This window comes from Dipteris shenzhenensis, chromosome 17, assembly GCF_047967505.1.
Source record: "Dipteris shenzhenensis isolate YYH24624 ecotype China chromosome 17, Dip_SZ_1.0, whole genome shotgun sequence".
NCBI classification, from domain to species: domain Eukaryota; kingdom Viridiplantae; phylum Streptophyta; class Polypodiopsida; order Gleicheniales; family Dipteridaceae; genus Dipteris; species Dipteris shenzhenensis.
Window position 1 is genome coordinate 39,441,771 of NC_141612.1, and position 23,975 is coordinate 39,465,745.

The following is a 23,975-nucleotide window of genomic DNA, read 5'->3' on the forward strand; positions in this document are numbered from 1 at the left end:
CTCCTCGTAATGAAACCCCACGTGATCTTCATGCACTTCCAAAAGCCAATACTCATCATTGCATGCATGGACCAATCCGGTTGCATTGACCAACAACCACCCACATCGAGCGTTCCATAGCCCACATGATCTCTAATGTCCATGCCATTGGACCAATCACAGCCGATCCTAATAACCCCTCCACGCCTTCGAGCTCACAGGTACCTCCCCATTTGGGAGCCTTAGAGCAACAAACCTGAGCGCTCTCTCTCTCTTCCTCTTAGTTCCTCTCTCCTTGTCCCTCCCAACAACTCTGTGTGTGTGTACATATATATATATGTATGTATGTATGTAATCCCTACATATCCCATGAGGCCAATAACCAAAAAACTTATATTTGACTTACATGGTTCATAAAACTTTATACACTTGGAAATTGGAAAATTTTTAAATCTTCTTGTTTGTCCTTTTTGTTTCAAAACATGGAGTTACACTATATTGTCATTAGTGGGTCTCTCTTGAACTGAGGTCTTTAGGGAATCTCTCTAAGGCTCCAATAGGGGAGCCCTTTAATAATGAATGAATTAATTAGTTTTCGAGTTGTTCATAGGAAGGGCATGACCCCCCCCACTTACCTAGATGAAGTGATAAAATCCGTAGGCCAGTAATCTGGGATCAACTGCAACACCCTATTCATATGCATTTTCACCCTTCAATTTACAACAATTGTTCCCACCTAGTTGGAGACGATGGCAGACCAGTGTGAAGTTGGTGAGCAATTGAATAGCATGTGGCTGGCTACATGGCACGTTAAATAGCTAGTGCCTGTGTTGGAAGGTGATGTGGCATACCAAGGTTCTTCTTGAAGGAATGCTTGGGCATTAGAAGGAATTTTTTCCAACGTGGAACTTCTATCAAAGTGGGGCAAGGTCCACTCGCCCGGGCACGTCACCTCGTGCCAATCCCGGCTCAAAAGCATCTTGGAACCCAATAGTTGCAAGATTTTTACTATCTTACAATGGATACTGGAGCGGCAGAGCTACAGAGTGGCGGATGGACGACTCGATCAAAACCCCTTGGCGCAGGTTGGCCTTCTGAGTAGGCAGATCACATGCAACCAGAGACGATAAGCACGCCAGGACGCTAGCTTTACTTCAAGTGATACTTTTCTGGCAATTGATTTCCATCGTGTCCATACTTCGTAGGCAGTTAACGGAGAGAGCGCTTGTGGTGACACTATCTCACGCTCGCTGCCCTCGGACAACCCAAAGCAACTTGTGAATTTTCCACAGGTAGAACTGTAGAAATACTGTCTAGTCTGACGACCTCTGAATTTTGACAGGCAAACCCAAAGCTCCAGATTTCAAGCATAAATTTACCAAAGAGTCGTTATGGATACACGGTTGGTACGATCCAGGTTGGGTTACAGACATGCTCGAGAAAAAGGAGTCCAGAAGCAAGGGAATGGACGGCGCCAAAGCACCCACTGGTCAGGCCCTGTGGAACGCTCAAGGCCGTGGTTTGGTGGAGCATGTCAGCAATTGCAAAATCAGCATTAGGCCTGGAGTACCGGTGAACGCAGGCTGGGAGATGCTGAGCTTAGAGGAGGCACTCACTTCTTTGGAAGGAATGTCCAAGCTGCCGTCGGTTGAGAAATTTATATGCACCTTACACAAATGCAGAAAAAAGAAAAATCTAACGTATGCTAAGCGCTTGTATGCCTACATGTGCAAATGTGGGCTGGAAGCTGATAAATCCCTCGGGAACTACCTTGTCCCAATGCTGGTGGAATGTGGAAGCATTTGCCATGCTCTGCGGGTTTTTAACCGGTTGGTCAATCCGAATGAATATTCTTGGACTTCTCTCATCACGGGTTATATTGAACTCGGGGAATCACAGCACGCCCTCAACTTGTACCAGAAAATGCAAGAGCATTGTGTACTTCCTAACAAGTATACGTTTGTGGCCGTGCTGAAGGCCTGTGCTAGGCTGAAAGATGGGGGGAGAGGCCGAGAAATACATGCTGAGATTTCCAGAAAGGGGTTGGAAAGAGATCTTTTTGTTGGTAGTATGTTGGTCGATATGTATGCCAAATGTGGCTCACTTTCAGCAGCACAAGAAATGTTTGACAATCTTCCATTTAGAGATGTAGTCTTGTGGACTTCACTAATTGCTGGATATGCCGAACACGGGCTTGAGGAGGAAGCGTTGAACTGCTTTGAACAAATGCAACTGGAGGGTGTGTCTCCGAATGCTGTCACGTTTGTTTGCAGCTTGAAAGCTTGTGGCTCCGTAGGAGCCATAGAGAAGGGCCGAGAAATAGGCAATAAGATTGCCAGAAACGGGTGGGAAAGAGATCCTTTTATTGGCAGTGCTTTGGTCGATATGTATGCCAAATGTGGCTCGCTTGCAAAAGCACAGGAAGTCTTTGACAAGCTTGCAGCTCGAGATGTGGTCTCATGGACTGCACTAATCGCAGGATATGCCCAGCTAGGAGAAATCGAGACTGTTTTCCATTTGTTTGAGAGAATGAGGGGAGAAGGCATAAAGCCAGACGCGATCACGTTCCTTAGTGTTTTATCTGCCTGCAGTCATGCTGGTCTAGTGGACGATGGCCAGAAGTACTTTGAGGCCATGAGCAAAGACTACGGCATTACTCCAACAATTGCACATCATACCTGCATGGTTGATCTTCTTGGCCGGGCAGGCCAATTAGGCGAGGCGGTAGGCATGGTGAAGCAGATGACTTTCCAACCTGATCTTGTGTTATTGCTTACTCTGTTGGGTGCTTGTCGAATGTGGGGTAATGTGGAGCTTGGAAGACAGGCCTTTGAACATGCAGTGCAGTTGGATGAAAAGGATGCTTCAGCTTATGTTTTGATGTGTAACATCTATGCAGACGCTCACATGCAGGAGGATGAGAAGAAGATTGAGGCTATGAGAGTGAAACAAGCACATAAGAAGCCAGGACAGAGTTGGACTGAAGTTGACGGGATTGTGCATACCTTTATGGTGGGGGATACAAGACATTCCCAAAGCAAACATATATATGCAAAGCTAGAAGACCTTTCCCTCAAAATGCAGGAGAGAGGGTATGTCCCAGATTTGCACGGTTTGTTCCGGGACGTATCTAACTCTGGAAAGAAGGATGGATTATGTGGCCATAGTGAGAAGCTGGCTATCGCATTTGCCCTGCTCAATACACCCAAGGGGACACCAATACGGGTTGTCACAAATATCCAGGTTTGTGATGACTGTCATGCAGCCACTACAATTATATCAAAGATAGAGCAGCGAACTATTATTGTCCGAGTTACAGACTGTGTTCATGTCTTCAAGGAAGGAAAATGCACTTGTGGGGATTATTGACGACAAAGTACATCCACATTAGCTATTTGCAAAATTCCATTTGGAATGATGGATGGGTGAGATGCAGTGAGAGGGAGGGATGTGTTAGAAACAGTCAATGCCCTATATGTGAGCCCCATTTGAAGAGAACATGAGGCTTTGACTAGGGGAACACATGCCCATCATGGGTTGTGTGTATACCTGTTGAGGTTTGAAGGAATTGAGCACATGCCCATCTAGGGATGTGCAGATCGGTTCAGGTGGGATTATTTGTGAGTGCCCCATGAGAGCTGTTTGGTTTGGCCATAAGCTTTATGTATTTCCTGGGTAGCCGTAATGGCTGCTTCTGGGCTTCTCCTGGAGCTGACTAGGTCAGCTAACAGCCAGTCCTATGATCAGTCCATCTAAGGGCTGGTCTGGCTGAAGTGGTTGAAGGGGGAAGATTCAAGACAGCCCTCCCCATTCCTATCTATAGAGGGCTATTGGCCCAGCAAGGCACATAGGAGACAGTATTGGCCCTGATTCCACTGAAACCTCCTATAAATAGAGGGCCATTGGCCCTGTCGATTATATTGTAAGCAGCACTTGGCTGCACATTTGAGCCGTGTTTTGAATCTTCAGCCGATTTTTTTTGTGAAGCTTCATTGATGTTCTTTTGTCTGTCTATCTGCTGTACTTTGCCAGCTCTGAAATTCTACTTTCCTTATCAGTACTATGAGGTCTGGGCATCTAGTTGATGCCCTTATATCTGGCATGCTACCAGAGCCCAAAGATTCAACTTTTATGATCTACATGAACGTCTAAAGGAAGCAGGCCCTGTTCTTACGTTTTACTTAAGTGTGCGTTCTTGCGCGTTGGTGCAGCGTGTACTTCAGTTTTAAGTGTCTTTGTAGCCTCCCAAATGCTTATCCCCAACTTTGGTGAAGGGGGAAGTTGGATGGTACCAACTATCCACTTCAGAAACTGAAGACTCACAGCCACATGGTTATCTGAAACGTCACCAGTTAAAGCCCTAAGAGAGAGTTACTGGGAAGAACATGACATCTGCAGATCCAAGCGAGGTAAGGAGTGGAAAGACAAAAGATGCCAAAGACCATTGTCGCATCATCCTAACAACAAGTGTCGGTGTTTATACTTGTAAAGAAACAATCTTTTGAATCCTGGACGATCTTGAAGGACACCTGTGAGAAGAGTAACTCAACATGAGTATCTCCTGAATCAATTACATACAATCAGGATGGAGAAAGGTGACATGGTGCATGACCACATCATGAAGGATCCTGGACCAGTTGGTGGCAGTCGGTCCCAACATCAAAATGTTTGAGGCTACTCAGTTTCCAGGATACGTTGACAAGGATTGCATAAAGTATACCAGTACAAGGAAGGTAAAAGAAGCCTGCAAAGGAGTCTTTAAGTCAGAGGATGCAAATCTAGCTTTAAGTGAAGAACTTTTTCTTGATGTTATTATTGTGAATCGTGATGAACATTCTGCCATGTGGAGAGGAGGGTCGGATTGCAGACATGATGCATTGGAGCACTTGTCGAATAAGACAGGGTGACATAAGTCCTTGCAGCTAGCACATTTGGACTCAACAATAATAGTGAGGGACAGCAGAGGTGGTTCCATTAGTCGGATTGGTGAAGAAGAGGTGCTCTCTAATGCCCTTTACATCTAAGACCTTTGCAAAAATTTCTGTGGGTGCTTGGATGAAGCATATGATGAAGTTAGAGTCCCGCAATGGGGGGTTGTCATCAATTTGAAAGAGACATGTAAAGATCTTGCTTGAGGGATAGAGGAGGGGAGGCCTATATAAGATTCTGGCTTTGTTAGTCCCAGATCAGGATCACTCCAGTTCGAGGTTGGTTTAGTGGATGGACTTCGATCAACCTCTTGTATCAATAATATTTCATTGATACAAGAGGTTGGTCTAGTGAATGGACTTCGATCAATAATAGGCACCTCGGAGATGTACTTGGCTTTCATTGAAGGCAAGCAATATCGGGATCTTTAATAGCTAGCGATTGAGTTGGTGGACTTTGACCATATGCGGAAAGATAACTATAAGTCAAGGTTAGGATCAGTATTCTTTCTTTCTTTGGTGATTTTAATGGCTTATATGGGGATTTATCATGTCAAAATATGTGCAAGTGAATGGAGGTTAAAGATCTTTAGGATAGATGGATCTAGATAGGCACCTCGAAACGGCCTCATTCCAATCTTGACTAGCTAGACATGGTAAGCACAATTCCATTCTACCTAATTTGGGGAGCCTTGAAATCAAGCTTTGCTTGTTTGTGCGTTATGAGGGCAAGTATCATTTCCTTGCATCGTCCTGTAGGTTTCATGTAACCGGCCTTTGACTGACAAAGGGCAGAATATGTGACACTATTATCTCAAAATACAGCCACCATGTTCCATTGCCATTGCCCAAACACAATACTTAGAGCATACAAATTCACAGCATAGCATCACTGAACCATACAAAACAAGGGAGGCTTGCCCCTACTCACGTACACAGTGACACCTGTTGGCCCCAACACTTGGTGACCCTTGTAGTATTTATTTATTCATTGGTATAGTTCAAATAATAGGGATTCCCTTCTTGAACTCACCTGCAGGTGCAACCCAGTACAATGCCAACCTGTGGCTATGCCAACTCCCAGTGCTATTCTCTTGGTTCCTTGAGTTATCACAAGCAGAACAACCCAGCATCATGCCAAGCAATGCATCTACACAAATCAAAGCCATTACTGAGCCCAAGGCTTGCCACTGCACCCCTAGGAAGAGAGTATCACAACCAATGCCCCAATCCTCTCCCAGGCCAACTGCATGGCATCCAATCTTCCAGAAACTCAGCAAGAATGATAGTAGCACAAAGCAGAAGGAGAAGACAAGAATTCGGCCAACAAAAGGAGCCTGTTCCAGTTCGAAACAGCCTCAGAAGATGGTTGAACATAGATAGCAAACTCTGGTAGGAGGGAGCTGTCCTTGACTGACTTCCAAACCCAGCAAAGTTCATAAAAGAGAGCGTGCAGCAAGCTTTAGCAAATCTGCCATGAATTCGTCCACTAGAATGAAGATTCCAGCCCACTGAAACCTCAGAAATCAGTGTGCCTTGCACCAGATAGGAGCTAGGAGTGAGGTGTCCAAGAATATGGCTTCAGATGCAGGAAAGGAGAACTTCTGTTGCAAAGAAAGTCGAGAAAACCTTCAGAAAAGGCCTAGAATGAAGGCGTCTAGGCCCAGGGAGCATGCCAGCAGCAGAGGTAACACCAAGGGGAGGAGAACAGTCGCGGAGAAAGCTTCAAAATCGACTTCAGCCAGCAAAGGGAGAGTTGCAAAAATCGGCCATCTTCAGAAGAAGACTCCTTTAGTAGGGGAGAAGACCCAGAATAGCGAGGAAGACTAAGGAAGGGCTCCAAGGCCTTCGAGGTGCTTCCAGATGTGACACACAAGTGCCACAAGGCAAGGAGAGAGGCCACACATGCTCCACAGACAAACACATGGCAAAAAAGGCATGGGACTTTAATGCCCCTAAGGGTGTCACTTGGCAAACCATGACCCTAATGCTTGGAACCAGTATATAGGACCTCTAGTGGGTCAATTTTTAAAGGATGACCCGAGTGAACTCAACCAATGAGCTTAGAGAATAGAACCACTCTAATGGCACTAGGAGTTGCACTTGTTGCACATGAAATCATAGGTAGGCTATATTCAGTGACGGTTAGTTTAAACACTTCACCATCACCATCACCATCACCATCATGTACCCGAGACATACCCCCCTCTTGAAACAGCAAACTATCTTGTTTGTTGTCCCAAAATTACCGCAAATAGAAAAGGGTATCACAATAGGCATAAACAGCCCATAAACCATAGTACAACATCACATGAAGTACAAAAATACAATGCACATACAACAGGACTGCAGATCCATCCATGTGGTATTGTATCAACCGTTTGGAGTGTCACGATCACTCATCATAGAAGTCTCACAGCAGAAACACTGTCAGCATCAGTGCCTTAGGTGGAGCCACAGTGTCACCAAGTGACCTCTAGATATCCTGTGAGCCTGTTTGCATTGTGGGAGCGGAGGTGCTACCCCTCCCATGAGCATCCGGTAATGCTCCAGATCTATGCTCTGCTGAACCGGAATGAGCCGCTACCACAGTAGGCTCGAGACCAAATGCCTCAAGGTAGGATAATTCTTGGACTTCACTCGATAGCATCTGGCAACTCTACCGTTAACCTTCTAATCCTTATGTGCCACAATCTGCTTAGGAATCAAGACCTCATCTTGCTCATCAACTTCAAGTTGCTCTTCAACTGGCATATCCTGTGACACTTCTTCATGAAAAGGCTTCAACAAGCTAACATGGAAAGCATTGTGGATGGTCCACTTCTCAGGTAACTTCAGCATGTAAGCTACCTCATTGATCTTCTCAAGAACTTGAAAGGGCTCGTAGTACCTCATACTCAGCTTGGTGTACAACTTTACCTTCCCTTTCTTGCTCCTAAGACGTGCCTTAAGAAAATGCAGCAATACCCAATCACCTTCCATGAAGACCAAAGTTCCTGCGATGCTTATCTACAGCTCTTTTCTGCTTGAGTGTGAGACACCATGGGACTACCTCCCTGCATTCCAGGCTGTATCCCCACATTAGCATACAAAGGATTTAGGGATGGCTGTGAGGTCATGGCCAGATCCTCCTCTAAAGTGAGTTGGCTGAATCACATACTGTGGTTGGGCTTGTTGCCCTTGCTGCACATTCTGAGCATTGCTACCATGCTCATTCCCATTTGGTCCTTGCCTCTGTGGCACTGCAAGTGGCTGTACCACTGGTGTCTTTGGCTCTGGTAGTGGCTATCCCACCTGCATTTGTGGATCTTGTATGGGCTGCGCCTTTGCCCTTGGCAATAGAGCTGGATTATGTACAATCTCAGCAAAGCTCTGAGTGAGTTGAGTTAAAACTTGCAACATAGAAGCCATCTGAGTTTGCATCACGGCCATAGAATGTGGCTGTACACTTGGGTCTGCACCCAATGCAACTATACTAGCAGAGTTATGTACTTGTGGAGCTGGCTACCCCAATGCATCAACCTGAGTATTCTGCCCTTCATGGGCTGCATCTTGCACTCTTATTCCAGGGTGTGCTCCCCTTATTTGTTGCTCTGGATCAGACTCTTAAGTCTTCATCACAACCAAGCCTTATATGCTCCATATTAAAGGCAATGCGTGGCTGTACCAAGAAAATGATCCAAGAGGAGGATGAATCTAGTGAAGAAGATAAAGATCACAATATGAGCCAAGAGGAGGATGCGGATAATGACATCGCACGGGAGGAAGATGGAGATCACGATATTGAGGAAGAAGACAACGATCATCAAGAATCACCACACTTTATTGAAGAAGATGATCAAGTACTTTTAGGTGAACGTACGATGCTAGAGTACGATGATGATATAGGAGATCAACTCGGTATAGAGTTGGAGATAGACTTGTTTGGCGCCTTAGACTTGGCTCAAGATGAAACAGTTGATGTAAATGCTCTTCATTGAATTTTTTTCATCTCAAACTTGGACATGAATATATGAGCTTCAAAGGCTTGATGTACATGCTCTCATATTTTTATTCTCTCAAAAGATCAAACATGTAAAAAATTTGTCATTGGAAAAAACTAACTTTTAAGGCCTATATGAGTTAAAAACCTCTCTGGAAAACATCGCTATAAAATAGTATCTCAGTGTCGCTATATAGCGATACTTAAAAGTCACAATATAGCGACCTTTATAATAGTCGCTATATAGCGATGTTTGCCTAAAGTTGCTATATAGCGACACTTTACGGGACGTGCTTTTCATACCGACGATTACACGCGCTAAACGTCGGTACTTAAACATCGCAATATGATCCGTGTGTAGTAGTGTTTCCTATTGTCATGCCCAAAGTAGCAAGCAATAAGTGCAATTTCTAAGGTCTTTATTTTCTTGTAGCTTGCATTTGTCGGCGTAACACAAGAGTGTCCTCACTCGCCTGGTCCAAGAATACAACAAAGATGGGATCGTGATGTACACCCTAAAAAATGTGTCTTACAGGACAACGAATAACACACTTGGCTTCTATGATTTCACTATCCTTGCAAAGATGCCTGATGGCAACAAGAAGGATGAGCTCTAAGAATGACTCAAGTGTCAAAGCTAGGTGGCTATGGCCAAAGAGTAAGCTCTTTCACATTTGCATTGTTCAATATTGCAACACTCTCACCTCACCAATTCTTCTACTTTGCTGTAGGTCATAGGCGTGTTGCACGTCACACAATTGAATGCATAGCTTGTGGACTTCCAGTGTGGCAACTGTGGCGGAACGTGTGTTAGTCGTGATCTTGGATACCCTTATTGGTACACATCTGCGGCCATGCAATTCATTAGCAAAGTTCCTTTGTTGAAAGGTCGCATTTATGGTTGCGACGTGATATGCACAAGAATTGTTATCTGCTTGTTGTACCAGTGAGCACTTTGTATCTCGTCTTGTTCTTGAAAAGAATAATTTTCTGCAAAATCTATGACATATACAATAGTGTCACCGGGAAAATTGGCAAGGCACGTCCTGAACCGCTTATCCTACTTGCTTATCCTGCCAGCTGGTCGTGAAATTATGAAGCACATATTTTGGGATGGATTGAACCATGTGACCTACAAGCTCCCTTGGCTGGGTGCTCTTATATGATAGTAGCCATCTCTTTTTATTGGATCCTTCAACATTGACATTTTCAAATCTCCTCCATTTTAGAGCAATGTGGTTATCTTCCCTCATTTCATTTGGACATACATTGAATGTTTTCTTCTTCAGCTTCAAACTGCAATGCTTGCATGTGCCGCGACGTTGCAGTCACAATTTTGGAGCACATGTAGACACTTTGCTAGGCCTTGAGACACCCTTCCTTGAGTTGTATGCTTAGAGTGTTTTGGATGTACACTCCATGCTTCTTGACATTAAGCGATCGATAGTTTCACCATCAACACCTCTGGCCACTTGGTCGCGTTTGAGCCAAACGCGTGATTTGGGGCTATTTTTCCTTTGTTTTTGTGTTCACCGTATTGTGATGCTACTTGTGTTTCTTTCCAACTAAGATAGCTCTAGTTTTGCTTCTCACTTTCTACGTGGATGTTTTTTCTGTTTGTTATGTGTACGATGCAAAACAATCACAAAATGGATGCGTACAATTGAGGCAACTCCAACTTTACTTCTTTCCTTGTATGCACACGTTTTCTTTTTTCTATTATTTGCACAATGCACGGTGACCACACAAAATGGAGGTGTATGATGTAGACAAACACACTGCATTTGAAAGTGCACACCCCAACAACACTGACATCATCCTCTACTTGGTTGAACTTTTTCCTTTTTACACATACGAAATGTTCGTGCAAATGCTCCTCCATTCTATTTTCACTACCTTGTCAAACAATGCATCTCCTTAGAGAGAATAACTTGCTTGCTCGTTACAACACTCAGGAAATAGGGTAGCACTTATTGTGCTTTGTGAAGGTCTGCGAAAATATTTACAATTGTGCCATGAAGGCCATATTGTCCTTCGAATGTTAATTCATGAATTTGTGCGAAAGGTATTCTTATCGCGATCAAGCGGTCCTCCAAAGTGTTTAGCATGCTTGTGAAATGTTGTTGGGGAGGCAAGGTCATGTTTTTCGAAGCAAACTTAGGCTCTTTCCCTTTCTTGATTCGTGAATGGCATAAGTTGCATAATATGCTATGGCGTGGCAGGATCGTTAAAATGAGGTCATGTTGGTTCATGAATGTAGTTGATGCTACTGAGACACGTTGCATTTTGCTCTTGAAGTTCAATGTTTGACATCAAACACAAGTGCAAGAAGGTGTGTCCTGGATGCTCTTCAAATACCTTAGGACAGGTTTAATTTGTGTGACCACACACTCGTGTGGCTCCACTGTCAGGTTGTGATTGATTGTGTTGGAAAGGTAGTGCAAGAGAGCAGGGTGCTCCGTGCCTTGGACTCGCAAGCGCTAAAATGTTTCTTTTCTTGTAGATTCTCATAATAATAGCTTGGATTGAGTGCTTGCAGTCAATATAGGTGGTTTTTCATCCGGATCGTTTTGATCCAAGATGGTGGTACGTGATCCAAGTTGCACCACGAAGTAAGCAAATTTTTGATACCGGTCTTTGACTGACAAAGGGCAATATATTTGACACCACTATCTCACAATACCAAAATACCACCACCATGTTCCATTGCCATTGCCCAAACACAATACTTAGAGCATACAAATTCATAGCATAGCATCACTGAACCATACAAGGCTAGAATGCCCCTACTTAAAAGCATACACAGTGACACCTGTTGGTCCCAACACTTGGCACCCCTTGCGGTATTTATTTATCCACTGGTTAGTTCAAATACAAGGGACTCCCTTCTTGAATTAACCCGTAGGTGCAACCCAATACAATGCCAACCTGTGGCTATGCCCATGACCAACTCTCAGTGCTATTCTCTTGGTTCCCTTCAGTAGCCATACATATCACAAGCAGAACAACCCATCATCATGCCAAGCAATGCATCTACACAAATCAAAGCAATGCCAAGCAATGCATCCCCAAGAAGAGAGTATCACAACTAGTGCCCCGATCCTCTCTTGGGCCTACGACAGGGCATCCAACCTTCGAGAAACTCAACAAGAATGGCAGTTCCACAAAGCAAAAGGAGAAGACAAGAATTCGGCCAACAAGAGGAGCCTATTTTGACTCAAAACAACCTCAGAAGATGGTTGAACAACAGATAGTAGACTGTGGTAGGAGGGAGCTATCCTTGACTGACTTCCGGCACCAGCAAACGTCATAAAAGAGAGCATCGAGCAAGCTGTAGCAAATCCGCCACCATGAATTCGTCAACCTGGACTTGAATCTTGTAACCAATAGGGGAGATATGGAGTCAAAAAGAGCCCTTTGCATTAGGCATTTAAGGATGGGTCTAATCCTTGTTTAGGCTCTAGACTAATGAGGAGGCTCAAGCATTAAAATAAGTGGGGACTCTCTCCTCCTTCTCATTGTGGAAAAAAATATTTGTTGAAATTTCCCCCCTTCAAACCACTATAAAGGGAAATGTGAAGTTTCATGAAAGAATTGTAGCCATTGGATTGTTTTAAGCATCAAGGGTATTTGTTTAACTCCACCACAACTATTGATCCCATAAGGTCCAATGGAATTGATTGTATGGCATGTATGACATTCAATGATCCCACTTGTTTGGCGCCCATTGGTATGGACCATTAGATCTGTAGTAGATCTAATGGCTATATTCGATTGCACCATGGATAGTCCCTTATCTCTGGCCACATGGTGCATGCGAATCACCCTCTTCTACCACTTGCAGGCATAGATCCAATGACATTAATGGTTGTGTAGAGGCATGCATCCACTTGTAGGAAAACCCTTGGATTGAAGCATGCATATAATGGTTGGTAGATGTTAGAATGGACGGGGGGACAAAGCGGTACAAGGCCTAGCAGGGATGAAAAAAGCTCACTAACCACTGAATTGGTTGCGGTCCTAAAATAGCTTGTATAAATGCAATTGTTGATATGGCCCTTGAGAACTCCTCTTTCAGGGCAAGGGTCATAAGTCATGTCAATATGGCACTTGCCCGCAAATGGGACCCCTTAAGGGCCCGTATATCATATGCAACCAACCACCGCACTGGTGACCACTTATCATGTAATACCACCATGCTTGTTTTGATCTTAAATTATTATCTTCTACTACCACCATGCTAGTTGCAGCCCTAAAACAACTTGTTTATATAAAGGAAACTTATATTTGAATGCCTGCAAACATTTGACAACTCTATAAGTAATTAAAGAGTGTTTTCCTTAATAATTGAATAGATACATCTCACACGTTGAGGTCTTTCATCTACATCTAGTCACTTGGAGGTCTTTTAAGTACATCTGATAGCTTGGGGGATGAGCCCTTCTTGCTGCTTTCCTTCAGAGGGCTAGCTCCACATTTTACTTTTAGATTTAAGGTCCCTTAATCAGGTCTCTTTGAGCTCTTCAGGCTACATATGCTCCATGATGGGGGGATCAGACCTAATGGGGGGATCGACCCTTCTTCCTGAGGCTCGAGCTTGAGCTTCTTCCCTTCAACATCCCTTCTTTCAGGGGGTTGGTGCCTCCCTTCAAGGCCCTTTCTTTTTACCTTGGAGGCCCACCTGGCAATTTTTGCTAAAGCATCTTGTCTCTCGCTGTTGTTGATAGATGTAGCAAGGAGGCACAATTAATGTTTTCGTGATGTGGGCAATGGCAAACCACAATTAGGTTCTCTACTACAAAGTGATTTTGCATACCCCAAATCAAAACACATGTAAAGTGTGCCCATACTTGGGCCATCGGATCATGCACTCATCTATGATGTGTAGATGACAGATTGTGCATGTCTTACCTTACCGCATCTGAAGAGGATAGTCATCCACTTTAATTATTGTGGCTATCAATACCACAGGTTGATGCTCACATCAGCAAGCTATTTCTTGATTCCTTCCTACCTCACCTTGAGGGTGCGTACATTCTCCTACAACACCTCCACTTGATGCTCACACGCTCCAATAGGTCGATTAGTTCTATCAATTGCTATTGTTGAACTTGGTGAAATTGTCTAGCAACTTCTTAATAGGCCTCTTTCAAGAAATTCACCCTATGTTAGGTTTTAGTTAGGTTGGAGGATTTCTTTTCAAAACTTTCAAGAACCATGGTAAGCTTGCACAAAGCCCTAGTGTGATCCAATTGCAGGGAGTTATACAAATCCTGCCAAATTACACATTCTCTTTGTCTTCTCCACCATGGTTGCTCTCTATCCAATTTGCAGCCTTCCTTGACTTGAAGCTCTCTCACAACTCCTACATCAATGCTCTGGTTTTTGCCTTCTCCCTTTTTAGTTGCTCTATCATTTTGTCGTTATCGATGTTCAATGCGTTTTTCATTTTTCAAAGCCATTGGTAAAGAGCCTCCTTGTCATCTCTCTAGTAAATAAGTGGCATATATTTTTCCTCGTTTGGAATTACTAAAACAAGCATGGGGTTTTTTGGGATTTACTAAAACAAGCGTGGTGGGTTTGGGATTTATTGTAAAAACCAAGCACGTTGGGTTTGGGATTTTCTATAAAACAAGTATGGTGAGGATTTAATATACATAAAAGAACTAGAGTGGTTGTAAAACAAGCATGGTGGGTTTGGGATTTACTAAATACAAGCCAACTATAAATACATTTTTTACTTTTCTAGGATAAATAGAACACATTTTTCTTAGAATGCATTTTCTTGTATTGTCTTAGTCGTTCACTACTCCAAGACACCCCATGATGTGCTCATGCAATATGCCTAAATCCATTTTGAAGACACTCTTTTCCTTTTTTCATCTAGGGGCAGCTTGCAACCAAAACTGAATGGCTCTTACTAGATGAGAGCACACAAATGTTTTTGGGCTTTTATGTAATAGTTCGTAATTTTTGCCTCCCTTAAATGTTATTTTGTACCAGATAGATCCAACTACTACATTCCACTTCTCATAGCTAGTTCCTCAATGATCCGTACAAATTCTTCCTCAACCTTGTGCTTGGGCTTGGTACACTATAATACAAAGTATGGGTCATCCTCCTCATTCTCCCCAGAGTCAAGGACAATTGCAAAGTTATCCCCTTCTTCCAGAAATTAGGAAAAAAGAGAGCTCATTTTGGGGCCATGAGAAAAATTCATGATTTCTTCATTTTTCTTTCCTCTAAAACAATTAAATATGACATAACCCCACTAACATACGGTGTAGAATTTGGTATTTTTGATATCACCGGCGCGTATGGCCAAACTCCCAGAAAGGCCTTTGAAACGTCGAAAACAGGCCTTGAAAAGAAACCTGTATAAATGAAGGCGATTTGACAGGTTGGACCGGGGTTTTGGCCTGCTCCAAACATGCCGGTGATGTCAAAAATACCAAATTCTGCACTGTACGTCAGATATAATAAAGTAGCTCAAGTGTCCTCATTGAATGCAAAGTCAACTGCACTTCTTTTGTTTTCCTTTTTCTAAAATTTTCAACATTACATTGGCCCTTCTTTGATTCGTGGAGGGCTATTTTCTCTCTTGGCCAAAAGGCCCAAAATGAGCTCCTTTTTTTCCTAATGTAGTTAGTGAGGTCATTAAAACACTCCCCAAACTATAATGAGTCATCAGTTGTCTCTCCATTATTTATCACCCCATCTTCACGTTGAGGGAAAACTTGCACGGCCTCCCATCTCTTCACAGTTGCAATGTCCTCATAATTGTCATGATGAGTAAAATCTATGATAGAGACAATCATGTCATGGGAAAATTTGCAAGGCACTTCTTGAACTACTTATCTTGCTAGCTAGCCATGAAATTGTGAAGCACGTATTTTGGGATGGATTAAACCAAGTGCTCTATAAGATCCCTCGATAGCTGAGTGCTCTTATATGATAGTAGCCATCTCTTTTTCTTCGATCCTTCAATATTAACATGTTCAAATTTCCTTCATTTTAGAGAAGCAAGGTTAAATTCCCTCATTTCATTTGGACAGACATCCAATTGCCTCTTCTTCATACTACAATGCGTGCATGTGCCACGAATGTGCCTTAGGCTATCAAACTTAGTATCCCTCGCAACACATGACAAGGATCTGGATGGCCTACAGACTGCACATTCATCTGTGAGACATGGGCATTGATCTCCATGGAGCAATGTTCCAACATGACCAAATCTTAAGTCATTCAAAGCTTGCCGGGACAAGTCAAAGTGTATGTGTAGTTTACAACAACACACATTCCTGTCTTTGAGGTTCTTGACATACCAAGGATTACAATGCTCAAAGCTCCTTTGCCCAATGGAAAGGTTAGAGTTCTGAGCCATAAATTTCAAATACAACTTCATTTGCTCATCGCACATGTGGGAAATAAAATTTTGCTAAAACAAACACTATGTTTTCTCCACTAGTATGAGGAAAACAAACATAGGAACGGGCAAAAAAAAAAAGTATAATCAAGATATTTAAACTAATCAAGCTACTAGAAAATAAAACAATTTCACTGCTACATAACAAAATAATTTCAACCACCGAGTTGGTTTAGGACAATCACATAACTAGTGTCTAGCCTGTATCATCTTGGTGTTCTAACAACTGGGCTGACTTAGGAGAGTCACACTTAATTAAACTAATCAAGCTACCAAAAGCAAAATAACTAAATATCTAAACTCGTTGAATTATATATTGCTGTTCAAACCACTAGGTTGGTTTGGATAATAAAAATCCAAGCATGACCCGAACCAGCCCAGAAATCAAGCTAAACTAATTTAATTACTAGTAAAATAAAATTTTGGTTATTTTCTATTCAACCATGCTGACCTTCAAGACAATCACATAACTCCTGTTTGACCTAAACTAGCTCGGTGATATTTTCAATGACATTCCAACCACTGGGTTGGTTTAGGACAATCACATAAGTCCAAGCCAGCCTGGTTTGGATGACTAATAAATGACTCGAATCAGCCCGAAAATTAAATTAAATAATTTAACTACTAGGAAACATAGCAATTTCAACTAACCATCGGGCTAGTCATCAATTATTTCTATTTGTGGAATATACTTTTGTTTCAACCACGCTCGTTTAGGGCAATTACATAACTACTATTTGACCTAATATTTGCATGATGTTCCAATCACGGGGTTGGTCTAGAATAGCCCGGTTTTGAAATTAATTGTTGGTATATAACCCTAACTAGCTTAGAAATTAAACTTAACTAATATTTAGCTACTAGGAAACGCAACAATTTCAACCACCGGGCTGGTCATCAATTGAAGAATAATTAAATTGTTTCTTTTACAAAATATATTGTTGTTCCAACCACCGGGCTAATTTATGACAATCACACTAAGTCCACGCTAGTCTAGTTTAGAAATTAAATAATTAAATGATTCCAAAAAGTTAATCATAGGGACTGGTGAAATATATTGCTGTTCAACCATGTTGGTTTAGGACAATCACATAACTGGTGTTTGAGTTAAACCAAAACGGTGATATATTGCGTGATCTTCCAACAATCGGGTTGTGGTTTAGGATAATTACATTAAGTCCAAGCTAGCCTAATTTATAAATTAATAATTAAACTATTCCAAAACTCATTCATAGACAACCACCGAGATGGTTTAGGCAACTAGTGACATGTGTTATATCAAGCATATGCATGATGTGCTGGTCCTACTCGTCCTCTTTTTGTAGATGTCCTTATTTGGAGAAACTCTCAAATTCTTATGCCAGAACATTATCACTCGATCAATAACCTTTGCACTTAGGCTGTCTCTCCCTTTCTTGCATTTTGTTGAAGCCTAAAGACTTCTCTAATCGAGATGATCTTGCATTGCTTCCGCTCTATGTCCAATAGCTAGAGCCCTTCTAATTGACAACATTTTTGTTATTGTGCACCCAAGCTATTTCTCCTTTGTTTCAAAGGATACCAAAAGAGATAATGTTGCTCTCTTTATAGCTAGATGATCTCCTTTTACTTTCTGTAGGCCATTTCTTAGACTCTTGGGTGTGTATATCCCAAGTTGTTGGTAGGGTTGTCACTCTACAAATTTTAGGGTGCAGGATAAAGCTTGTAAAGACTCAAGACTGGTATTCACCTGAATGGCTTGATGTTGCTACCTCAAATTATCCCACCAAACTTGAGACCACAACTCGTGTTCTTTGCTCTCATGGCAATGATCGATGTGTGCATTTGCAATCACTTCTTGCTGGCTGCTGCTCTACAAGGTCCCTCTATAAACATCTTTCTTTGCCATTTTGATACTGTTCCATTTCTTTTCTTGCCCCACAATTTGTTCCTTGAGGCTTAACCAAGCTTTTCAGCTTTCCTATATTGTAGTCTCTAGCTAGTTTCACTTGCAAGCCATGACGAGCTACATCTTTTCATTGAGGCCATGGAGACGATTAACAAACTGCCACCAAAACAAAGATTAGCTAGGTTATGAGGTAAAAAAGGAATAGAAGACAACTTACCCAAGTAAAGAAGATACTACCAAACCAAAACAATGAGGTCACGTCAACTTAACTCTACATAGGATAGGGTGTGAGGCATTAGGAGAAGAATATACTTTGCAGGGTGGCAGAAGGACGTACTTTAATCTTCAAAGATTTGCAAGGTGAAGATGAAAAAAGTTAAAAGTGCAAGGGGATAGTGAAATTTTTAGCCGTCGTGATTTCCCTCATTCGGTAATACACGTCAGCAAAATTGGATATATCGGTTGCTCAACAAGTGCAATGTGGCCCAAATCGCTTCAAAATACAAATAGTTCAAAGAGCATTCTATCTAGTTTAGATGCCTTATATTATGAAATGCAATGAACTTTGCATGCTTATGAGCAAGATAGCAAGGAATTACATGGAAAAAGAACTAATACAAAACTATAAATAGTGTTGGATCCACTTAAAGATCTTTGCACATGCACAAATTGCACATTTTTAAATTCTTCCATTCTAGGGGTGAATCTAGATACCAATATCACCAAGTATCGATATTTTAAGACCAACATGCACTAGTAGTTTGGCTTCTATTTTTTCAATTGGTTTAGGTTTTCAAGAAAATAAGAAAAAGATATGGAGCGAGCCCTCGAATCATGTGTGCATAATTTTAGCACAATATTGGAGGCCCCTTAAACCACATCTAAGGTTCTCAATTAGGTGTGTCATTTTCTTGAGAAGAAGCTCACGTATTGTACTTTTGAATGATTACTTGATTGCATGTATGTGTAAAATAAAAATTTAATGTTTTTGAATAAATTGTTATATCCTATATAATCTTCAGTATCCATGCTTCACATGCGACATATCACTTGTAATACTTTAATAGTCTCATTTCATATATATATACCATATTTTTTTTTTAGTCTCATGGTAAAGATTGGAATGTCTACTATGACTTGAAGATAAAGTTTATCGAAATCCATTGAGCAATGCATAAGTTATGGGTCAGGCAAGATACCTATATACAAAAAATGATAAATGGCTATACCCAAGTAAACATTGACCCATATAGGCGTGCTTCACTTAGCTAAAGCATGAATAAGATTTAATTACAACATCATGGGACTTTTTTTGTCATCTAGATGGGTGTTACTAGAAGCACAATTCCAATCCTACAGCATATACAAGTCAAGATGGAGATCGAATTGTTAAGTGTCTGCTTGTCCAAAAGACCTTAAAGGATAAAAGTGTGCACTTACTTGAGAACCAAAGTCTTTCATTAGTCAGCCATTATTGTGAGTGTTTCATGGACGATATTCTAAGTATTTAAGGATGATCTAAACCTCCAAGGATTTCTCCACAACATGAAGAAGATAATCACAACAACTATGTCCGAGTAGAGAAGGTTTGTTTCCATCACATTGACTCGGTACCAAAGAGCTCTCCTCTATAGCAAGCTCTTTATTTAACAAGTCTTCCTCAATAGGAAGAGATCAAAATTCAAGTTCAATACTTGTCAAATTAGGATTGTTTCGGATGAGTGGCTCACCTTTTGGCCCTCCCAAGACCTATATTACTAGTCCAGATGGATCATAGCAAATGTGTGTGGATTATAGCACCCTTAAGAATATTAAGGTGAAAAAATACTTTTCTTTTAAAGTATAGATGACATTTTGTATCATCTTCTAGGAGATAGCATCTTCAACAAAATTGATGTCAAGGTAGCTTTCACTAAGTGAGGGTATTTCTTGAAGGTGTCCACAAGACAATGTTTTGGATGGCCTCTAGTCCTTATGAATTCCTTGCCATGGCCTTTATTCTTTGAATGATGGAATAGATTTTTTACAAAAATCAAGTATTTTATTGAAGAGGGGTGTTTCTTGTAGATGTCCACAAGATAATGTTTTGGATGGCCTCTAATCATTATAAATTCCTTGCTATGGCCTTGGCCTTTATTCTTCGAACAATGGAAACAATTCTGTACATATATCAAGTATTTTATGTAGTATTTTTTGATGATGTCTTACTCTTTAGAGGAGCATCGCATGACTTGGATATTATTCTAAGTATACTAAAAGAGAATTCATTATATATCAATTCAAAAAGAGTGATATTGTATCAGAAGTCACTTAGGTCTTAGTCATATTGTTTTGTACAAATATTATTCACATGCATCTAGCAATATCCAAAGACATTGAGGATTGGATGACTCCAATACTAAACTTTTTTGGTTAGATATGCTCTTTTTATATAATATTTTTACCATGCATCACAAAAATTTCACATCCTATGCATAAATTGACCAAGAAGGGTATTATTTTCCAATGATCCACAATCCATGAAGAAGCTTTAAGAAGGCTATGAGCACACATTGACCAATATTGATCCTTCTAGATTTCCAAAAACCCTTTGTTTTGGGTGTAGATGCAAGGGGTGGTGTTGTGGTTATGCTAGGAGGACATATATTGTTCCATTTGAAAGTAAGAAACTGAATATTGTAGAACGAAACTATATCAACTTGAGAAAAGCTTCTAGCTCTTATCAGTGTGCTGTAAAGATGTGGAAGCATTATCTAATGGGCATTAACGGCTATATCATTTTTTAATTCATCCTTTGATTCATGAATTCGACAAATTAGACAGATTACATTTCCACAAATCCTCAACTTCCAAATCCAGTATAAATTATGACATATTGGTAGATGATTTGTCTAGAAAATTGCTTGTTGATGTGGTAACAACCACTCAACATGAGGACATCATACAGCTCAAAAAATCTTATGATGATGGATTTGTTGATTTTTCTAGCATTGTATAGAAAAGCTTGCAAGACAAGTATCTCATGCCAGACTACTCTTGCAATGATGGGCATTTTCAAAAGAAAGCTATGCACTATTGGGTCCTTGGGGGCTCCTTGGGGGTCAAATGATTATGCATGAATGGCATGCTTTACCTTTCATGGGACATCCAGGTGTTGCATCCACCTTTAAGAGTGTGGTGATATCATGCCACAAAAGGGACTTGGCATGATATTATGGATTTTGTTTTTGGATCTTCTAAGATGGACAATGGTATAAACCAAATACTAAGATGGACAATGGTGTAAACCAAATACTGACTATCCTTTATCAATTGACATGCTTATTCTATTCCTTGTAAGAAAACTATCAAGTCACGTGAAGTAGCAAAGCTCTTTATTCAAAATATCTTTAAGCATTATGCTACATGACTAGATCTATTCTATTAGATCATGCTGCCAAATTTTCTAGCAACTTTTGGAAGGAATTATTTGAACTCTAGGCAACAAATTGGATTTCTCTTGAGAATTTCACACACAAATTAATGAAATCTTAGAAGTACCAAATTTTGGTATACATGACCTTTTGAAGGCCTATGCATATGATCAACAACAAGGTTGCATGTGAATCCTTCCGATTCCTACACTTGATCAGTACCCAAAAGACAAAACGATGCGTATGGAGAAATGATGCCAAATACATAAACTAAAGATCATACCGCTTTGTTCCTAGCAAGGAGCTTCAATGCTAATGACCTTGTCAGAGTATATAACATCACTTATGAAGGGATGGTGTGCATCCTGCATGCCTCCTCAGGTGGCTTCAGTTGTACAGGATCTTGTGCACTCATTCAACTTCACAACTGCTTGACACGACATTACGTAGCTCTGCCATTGGACAATAACTTGTGACTTCTTGTACACCACTAAGCCTCATCTCCCACGAGCAAGAAGCGATAGGATCAACAACGCTGACCATAAAAAAAGCGAGAGTATGCTCTTCCATGGAAATAAATCACATAATCCCCTTTGTTCATATGGTAATGATGCAACGATGAATTAAGTGTACTACACGAAACGTTGTACTACAATTTATACTACATGGTGTACTATTGTGCCATACATGTTCAGTAAAAAATGAGTTTATCAGCTTTGTATAAATAAGGATAAGGATACCGAGTCACCTATGCATCTTCATCTACCTCACACTAGCCTTCCAAGGAATCCCCAAAGCTATCGCCATGTCCAGCTGTGGAAACTCCAGCTGCAGTTGCGGCTCCTCATGCCAGTGCGGTAGCGGCTGCCAGTGAGTGCTCTCCCCTATCCTCCTCGTTGCCCTATGGTTTGCTTTCTTCTCCCTGACTTCTTCTGCACTAGATCTGGCGTTGTTTTAGTCCCCGGGCTTCCTTACCTTTGTTCTTGCTGAATTCCCAGATGCGGGAAGAGGGTTTTTGATGAAACATCCTTGGCCTCCCGCTGGATATTCGAGGCACCCCCGGAGAGCAGGTAGTGGGTTTCCAACGCCGTTTATGCTTTCTCACTGAATATTCAAGCAAATGGTTGTCATCATCTCGTCGCTGGCTTTGGCACATGCATGCAGGCTCAGCTTCAGCTGCATGTTTTCCAACAGCGGCAGCATGAAGGTCTATCCCGAAGAACGTGGTGCGTAACGTTGGCTCGATGGAGAAGACGAGGGGCAGGATGTAGAACTTATAATAAGTTATGGATCCAGTTGTTGAAGCTTGCTTTGTATCGACGCTGTTGCGATGGGTGCCGTATATCTTCGTAAGTTTGCGCCTAGAATAATGAAATAACATGCTTCTTTCCTAGTAAAGTATACCTTGATCTTTGCAATTATCTCTGTCTATTAAAAGTTCTGTGATATAGGAGAAATGAAACGACGTTATAAGTTATTAAACATCATTCCGACCTTTTGGGCGATGAGCGATCATGTTGTTGGAGGTGGAGAACCTCCTTTCACATTAGAGTGTGGACATCATACTCCGTATAAAAGAAAGTGGCACCCCGTGATTGAGCTAATGCGTATACAGATAGCTTCATGAGAATGTCGCCCTTCTATTACAACCTATTTGCGCAAGGACCAAGCTCAATTTGTTCTTTGAGAAAATATGATTCTGCGTAACTCAGCTCATAGATTTTGGGTCCTCCAGAGAGAGAAATGGAGCATCGTCTGCCTGCACTTCTCACTTCGTCTCTCCAGCTTTCATCTTCCTATCTCTCGATCTCAACCGTTGAACGTTTCTCTCTCCCATGTCTCTCCTCTACACCACCTTTCTCTATGTGCCTACTCTTCATTTATGTTCTTCTTGGCGGGCTGTCAACTTTTTGTCTGTTCGTTCAAAATGGACCTGGCCAAATGACAAAGCAATTGCATCCTTGAAGAGGCTGAACGCCAGCGACATCAGAGCTATAGCTTGTTCGTTCAAAATGCGCCTGGACAACATGACAAAGCAATTGCATCCTTGAGGAGGCTGAATGCAAGCTACATCACAGAAAGTAAACATGGACATATCTAGCGCTATGGAGGCCTATCAAAATGCTGTTAATGACTCAAAAAATAGTTGTTGTAGTTTAGGATTGATATGCTGAAGGTGTAGGCTACTTTGTCAATTTTATCTTGCGATCGTAGAGGCAAATTAATATAGAGTTCTGCCAGCAAACACCTAGGGAACTTGAGGATTTCTAAGCTATCATTCAATGCAACAAGATGACAATCAATAGGCATTACCATACGCTTTAAGAGTCTAACAAGTGAAAAACATATCAACACGTTG

At 41.5% G+C, this 23,975-nt stretch overlaps 1 long non-coding RNA gene and 1 pseudogene across 2 annotated transcripts in view; both read left to right on the forward strand.

The window, feature by feature from the left end:
- The first annotated feature begins 1,026 nt into the window (after positions 1-1,026).
- LOC147892096 (pentatricopeptide repeat-containing protein At5g39350-like) overlaps positions 1,027-23,975 on the forward strand; it is a 43,727-nt pseudogene continuing 20,778 nt past the window's right edge. Inside the window, exons 1-3 of the transcript XR_015542401.1 lie at positions 1,027-1,256; positions 1,322-2,350; positions 3,588-3,599. The product of XR_015542401.1 is annotated as a pentatricopeptide repeat-containing protein At5g39350-like (transcript). The remainder of the gene's footprint in view (positions 1,257-1,321; positions 2,351-3,587; positions 3,600-23,975) is intronic.
- On the forward strand, positions 22,356-22,988 carry LOC147892097 (uncharacterized). The gene is made up of 3 exons (XR_015542398.1): positions 22,356-22,486; positions 22,615-22,686; positions 22,781-22,988. It is a non-coding gene; the product is annotated as an uncharacterized LOC147892097 (long non-coding RNA).